Source organism: Pinus tabuliformis, chromosome 2_1 (genome assembly GCF_031772625.1).
Source record: "Pinus tabuliformis cultivar Carrire ecotype Pingquan chromosome 2_1, CPIR1, whole genome shotgun sequence".
Taxonomy (NCBI): domain Eukaryota; kingdom Viridiplantae; phylum Streptophyta; class Pinopsida; order Pinales; family Pinaceae; genus Pinus; species Pinus tabuliformis.
Genome location: NC_142299.1, coordinates 20,606,780 through 20,613,840, shown reverse-complemented (window position 1 = coordinate 20,613,840; position 7,061 = coordinate 20,606,780). Strand labels below are relative to the sequence as shown.

General features: G+C 37.1%; 2 pseudogenes; both read left to right on the top strand.

Moving 5' to 3' along the window:
* The first annotated feature begins 1,037 nt into the window (after positions 1-1,037).
* On the top strand, positions 1,038-3,559 carry LOC149198473 (putative galactinol--sucrose galactosyltransferase 1; annotated as a pseudogene).
* Positions 3,560-3,748: 189 nt separating this feature from the next.
* On the top strand, positions 3,749-7,042 carry LOC149198472 (NF-X1-type zinc finger protein NFXL1 pseudogene; annotated as a pseudogene).
* The last annotated feature ends 19 nt before the right edge of the window (positions 7,043-7,061 follow it).

Sequence of the window (7,061 nt, the reverse complement as noted above, 5' to 3'; positions counted from 1 at the left end):
ACCTCATCTCCTTGGCATGCCCTCACTTATCTCATAAATGAAACTGTTCATGGGAAATTGTTGTTTCTGAAGATTAGGGGTTCAAAATCAAGCTTAATTTGAAGGTTGTTTGTTATGTTAACTTTTTTGATGTGGCTTTCTATGGGGTAATGATCTGATACATTTTACTAGTCTTTCTATTACAGAAAAATGTATTTTGGTTCTGTACATCTTAAGCAACAGAATGTTGCATTTGCTTTTGTGTTTTACACCTTTTTTGGGGAACATGATCTTGTATTCAGAACCATAGCTGCATTTGCTTTTGTATTTTACAACTTTTTGGGGGAACATGATCTTGTATTCAGAAGCATAGCTGCATTTTCTTTTGTGTTTTACACCTTTGTTTTGGGAGAATTTGATCTTGTATTTAGAAGCCTACCTCGATTTGATTTTGTGTTTTACACTTTTTTTTGGGGAACTTGATCTTGTATTCAGAAGCCTAATTTGAAGGTCATTTTGACTGTTATTTTTTTCAATAGTCTAATAGTTTACATGATCTACTTATGTAAAACCCAAAGTAGTAGAATGCTAGGTATTGGAATCTATCGTTTTATGTTTTTTTAGTTGCAACATGATTTGGTCAAGAATGAGTTTCATTAATATCTGAAGAAACTACATGTTCATGTATGATAATAAACACCAGAATGATATTTGGATCTCTTGTTTTTTGGTTTTGAACTTTTGATATGTTTTTTGAAGGACATACTGAAGATTACATGCTTAATAATGCAATAAAATATCATGTAGGAGACTACTGTATTAGGATATATTTTGTCTTCAATTTGGATGTTTTCTTCAGTGTCTTGTATTCAGAAAATGTCAACTTCAATGTGCAAGATGTTTACAATGCATTCTGATAGTGCAAGAAGTTCACTTTTTGGGGACTTTTTTGGTTATTCTGATCACTATTCTTTTCTATGGGTTATGATGGATGATTTTATATGTATTTTTGCAAAGGCCTTCGTTTTATGTCTTTGTTCCACTTGATGATCTAGTGTATGACACAGAGGATGGGCTCCTATGGGAGAGATGTTCTATTTGAGACTCAATTTTTTCTAGTTGAGGGTAGTGAAGGTTCACCTTTGAGCACTGGTGTGGGCAATGGCATTGGAGAGCCAAAAATCTATATTGTTTTCTTGCCACTGTTGGAAGGATCTTTCAGAGCAGTTTTGCAAGGAAATGAAAACAATGAGCTTGAAATATGTCTGGAAAGTGGTAAGAATTACAGGGATTTCTTAATATGAATCAATTTTAAATTCCCTAGAGTGAAATAGACATTCTGATTTTCTCTTGAATTTACTTCATATTTGGCATTCCAGGAGATCCTACTGTTGAGACAACTCAAGGAGTTTATTCAGTTTTTGTTGGTGCTGGAACAGATCCATATGAAGTGATTACTAGTGCAGTAGAGTGAGAACATTTCCATGTTTCAAATTTCTTATTTAATTTCATCTCTTTTGGAACTTTTCAGATTTTAGTATCAATGTTATATGGTTAATATCAATTATTGATAACGCAGGGTTGTTGAGAGACATTCTAAAACTTTCTTATTTAACTTTCTCTCTTTTGGAACTTCTCATATTTCAAAATCAATGTTATATGATTAACATTAATTATTGATAGCACAGAGTTGTTGAGAGGCAGTCTTTAACCTTTTCCCATCGTGAAAGGAAGATGGTAATTTCACATGGAATTGAAGCTTGGTTCTTTCCAATGGTGTCTGAATTTGTTCCGTGTGCTAAAATGTTTAGCTCATCTTGACTTTTAATTGAGAATGACACAGATCCATGTATTGTTTTACTAAGTCATTATAAGTTCTCACTGGTTCTTTGTAGTCTTATGATTTGAATATTTCTCTTGCAGTTACCTGATATACTCAATTGGTTTGGGTGGTGTACATGGGACGCATTTTCCACAGATGTCATAGCTGAGGGTGTAAAACAAGGTTTAGAAAGTTATATTATTTTTCCCGCCCCCCTTTTATGTTCTGTAATTGTATATCAACTCTTGTCAAGATGTAGTTACACTGTGACCTTATTCTAAGGGTCTAGTTCCAAATGTTTATGATTTTTTTGTATTTCTTTAACAGACTAGAGAAAGGGGTCACCCCTCCAAAGTTTCCACTTCTTGATGATGGCTAGAAATCTGTTGAAATGGAATCTAATGCAAAGCCTCCTCCAGTTGGAAATACAAAAAAGTAGGCTTGACCTTCTTTTTTCTTCAAATATGACATTTGAAGACAATAATTCATCTCTCTTTGAAATCTGAAGATAATTTCCTTTTGATCCTGAATCTTCTTGCAATATGAAGATAATTTCCTTTTTATTCTCAAAGTTCTTATAATCTGAAGATAATTTCATTTTGATGCTCAATTTTCTAGTGGAACTCTAAACATTCTATGGGCTCATAATTCAATTTTTCAAATCAGCTGACACATGTAAAAGAGAATTATAAGTTTCTAAAAGATGGAAAGACTGGTCAAAGACAAGAGGATCCTGCTTTGGGCCTTAGACACATTGTTATAGAAGCAAAGAAGACCCACAATTTAAGGTAAGCTACCTTAGCTGTCCATTAGGAATTACTCAATTATACTCCTTATTTACCTATATGCTCCAAACCCTTTATTCTAGCACTTGCCTCCTAAATTCATAAGCTACATTCTTTGTTTAGTGACAAGTCAACATATTTAAACTATAATTTGTATATGCAAACTACTTTCCTCCATAGTTGATTTCGCATGCTACTTTTTTCTCAATTTATATTAAATTTTTATTATTCCAAGTAAATTTATTTTTGGCATGCTATCACTAGTTACTAGGGAGGAGTGAAGCCTGATGTTTCTAGAATGGAGCATTATAATTCAAAATTGTCATTCCCTATTTAGCCTCATGGGATTCTTCTTCACCAACTAGACGAGACATTAGAATGCATAAAATTAAATGGATTGGGCTTAGTCCATCCCAAAATTGTGTTTCAATTTTATGACAATGTCCACTCATATCTAGCAAGTGCTGGCATTAATGGTGTCAAAGTGGACGTCCAGAATATTATCGAGACATTAGGTGTAGGCCATGGTGGTCGTGTTAAATTGGACAGCCAATATTAGCAAGTAATGGAGGCTTATATTGCTCAAAATTTCCTTAATAATGGGATAATTGCTTGTATGAGTCATAATCTTGATGGTCTTTACAGGTCAGTGCCATAGAATTGTGTATGCTTGCTTGTAGTAAACAAACAATCTGACCAATCTTTTCTCTCCCTTGACTGTAACAGTAACAAATTTGTATTTAATTGTTTATACAATTCCAAATAGATTGTTGTTATAAGAGCCTCTGATGATTTCTAGCCAAGGGGTCCTACATCACATACCATTCATATTGCTTCTGTAGCCTACAACAACATTTTCGTAGGAGAGTTTATGAAACCTGATTGGGATATGTTCCATGTAATGCCCCTTATAATATATCTAATGTATGTACTTCCAAGTTTATTTTCCAAGCTTCAAGTCTATGAGCAGTAGCTAATTATTATATATTTAGGCTGATAGGCCTTTCTTTTAAATCAGTTAACCTCACAATTTTGTCTACCATTTTTACTGACTTGTGACACCTGTCTAATAACTCTATCTTTATTCTTGTGATATTTGTCGTTACGCCTATGATTTCCACCAACTCCATTTTCGGAACTTCACACTCTATGAGCGAGTTCCATGGCTGCGAATTCGTCAGGTATAGCCACAAAGAAGTTATTATTTGCTACACTTGTTGTCTTCGATGGACTCTGCAATCAAACCTTTATACATAATGCAAACCAGGGCATTCTTGGGAAAGAGAATGTTGAGAGTATCAACGATTGTGATAATGACAGGCGAAATGGGGTATCCATCCATGGACAAAATTATACAAATGAGGACCCTATGAACCCCTCCATTGAAAAAAATCAACTCACACAATCTACAGGTTAGTAGAGATGAGAAATGAAGGGTTTCAGGAATAGGAAGATGGTGAAAAACAACCAGGATTGGAGGCAGAATCTTCTTCATCCTCCTTTGAGCTACGAGTCTATCGACAAAGTAGGATAGTAGGGAGAAGACAAATTTGGATAGATCCAGTGTACCAAAGCTAGTGCAGAAAATTGAAGAGAAGCTTAATAAAGGATATATTAAAGGTTGACTTCATGATATGATATGAAATAGTTGGACGATCAGCAGCAATTTGGTCTTGTGGTAGTTGTTATGCCATTTTTCACCTGCATTGTGTAAGGAAATGGGCAAGAGCTCCATCCTCTGTAGATTTTTCTGCTAGGCAGAGTCAAGGTTCCAACTGGAGATGCCCTAGTTATCAGTTTGTGCAACTTTCACTCCCAGATCATCTTCATTACTATTGTTTTTTTGGGAAGGTGCAAGAGCCAGAAGTAGAATATTATCTCACTCCACATTCATGTGGAGGACCATGTGAGAATCCGCTTGAAAAGGAAAAGAAAACTCCTAGTTTCTCACATAAATGTACTCTGCAATGTCATCCAGGGACTTTCCCACCTTGCTCAGTAATGGCTCCCCCTAATGTTTCCTGTGTGGTAAAACAACAATTACAAGGAGATGTTCTGATCATAAATCAATTGAATCATGTGGATAGTGCTGCGAAAAGCCTCTCAAATGTGGACACCATTATTGTGACAATGTCTGCCATGAAGGCCCATGTGATCCTTGCAAGGTTCTAATAAAAGCTTCATGCTTTTGTGGGGAAAAGGAGGAGATGATACTTTGTGGCGATATGGAGATCCAAGGGGAAATAGACTAGAAAATTGGTGTATTTGCATGTAAGAACCCGTGCATGAAAATCCTTTCCTCTCAGAATCATAAGTGCAACAAGATATGTCATCCTGGAGAATGTGGAGAGTGTGAACTATCACCTAGGAAGGTCAAATCTTGCCCCTGTGGTAAAACTCAGCTGCAAAATCAGAGGAAGAGTTGTATGGATAGCGTACCAACCTGCTCAGAGGTATGTGAGAAGCTTCTTCCATTTGGAAAACATTTTTGTATAAATGTCCTCCTTGTTTGGTTTCTGTTAATAAAAAATGTTGATGTGGATCATCATCTAAGACGGTCCCTTGCTGGAAGACCATGGTATCCGTCGAGGAGAATGATGAATTCACATGTGAAGAGCATTGTGAACAAAAGAAAAATTGTGGTAGACATAGATGCAGTGAAAGAGGCTGCCCTCTTGGAAATCGAGGGGGTTCAATTAATCATTTAGGTGATTGGGATCCACATTTATGTCAAATGCCCTGTGGGAAAAAGTTGCAATGTGGGTAGCATTTTTGCCAAGAACTTTGCCATAGTGGCCACTATCCACCCTGCCTTGAAACTATTTTCACTGATATTTCTTGTGCATGTGGGAAGACCTCAATTTCTCCTCCAGTCCCTTGTGGAACACCCATTCCTTCGTGCTCATATCCCTGCTCCATTCCTTAGACATGTGGTCATCCTGCGACTCATGATTTCCATATCAAGGATTTCCCTCCTTGTACTGTTCCTGTTGCAAAAGAATGTGTAGGGGGTCATGTAGCTCTAAAAAATGTGCCATGTGGTTCTCAGGACATTAGATGCAACAAGATCCGTGGGAAACCACGACAATGTGGAATGCATGTGTGTACTAGGACATGCCATCTACCTCCATGTGACTCAGTTTCCAAGGAAAATTCATCATCAGTAAGTAGAATCTCATGTGGGAAACCTTTTGGAGCTCCTCAGAGAGATTGCAGGCATACTTGTACTGCTTCATGTCACCCACCTCTTCCATGCCCTGATACTAGATGTGAATTGCTAGTGACTATTACTTGTTCATGTGGTCGATTGACTACAAAGCTTCCATGTGATGCTAGAGGCAACAATACCGGAGTTGATCCTGTCTTTAAAGCCTCTGTTCTTCACAAATTGCCTACTCCCCTTTAGCCAGTGTAGTCAAAATCAAGTAAAGTGCCTCTGGGCCAGAAAAATCTTGCATGTGATGAAGAATGTCTAATTTTGGAGAAGAAGAAATATTTTGGCATTTGCACAATAGTTGATCTGCAAGGGGTGAATGAACAAATTTCATAACTTCTGGATGAGTTGATCAATAGAGAACTACAATGGGCTTCAGTTGTTGAGGAAAGGTTCAGATACTTGGTTTTGGGGAAAACAAAAGCCCGCTCAAGCAGCATTCGTGTGCATGCTTTTGGTCCTATGCTAAAGGAAAAAAGGGATATGTTGAGACATCTTGCAGAAATATGGAACCTCTCCATATATTCAGCTGGATCAGAACCAAAATGTTTTCTGGTCATACAGACCACACATAAGTCATGATCCCCATACGTAGCATAATGCCCAAAGGGTCACTTCCTACCATAGGGTTAATGCAAGCTCCACCTTTCAATTCATTTGTTGATATGGATCCCAGGCTCGTCCTTGCGTTGTTTGATTTACCACGAGAACATAAATGAGTTCCCTAATTTTGAGATTTGGAGGCGAGTGTGAACTTGTATGGCTAAATGAAAAGAATGCATTAGCCATATTTACAGATCATGTGAGGGTTGCAACTGCTCTTAAACGTGTGGATCATGCTTCTATATATCGAGGTTCTATTGTACTCCCTCATAATGGTGGATTAACCAATCACAATGCCTATGCAACAAAAGATGGGACATCAGAAAAGGCTAATGCATGGAAAAAAATTAAAAATGAGCAATAAAGTGTGTGGATGGAGGATTCATGGGCGAGGATTGGTCAAGTATTGAAGTATCAAGGCCAGTATGGCAATTCCAGAGAAATCCTATTTTAACAAGAAGAAATCCATATGGAGCTCTTGAGAAATATAATGCAGGAGAGACTTGGTCAACTAATGTAGCCCAACCATCTTCCAAGCCTCTAACATCTATGGGTTCCACTGAAGTTTCATCCTCTCAAGAGAATCAAAATAAGTACTCTTCCAGTGAAGTGGATGATTGGGAGAAAGCTTTTGATTAGGCTATTTGGTTTACCGTTT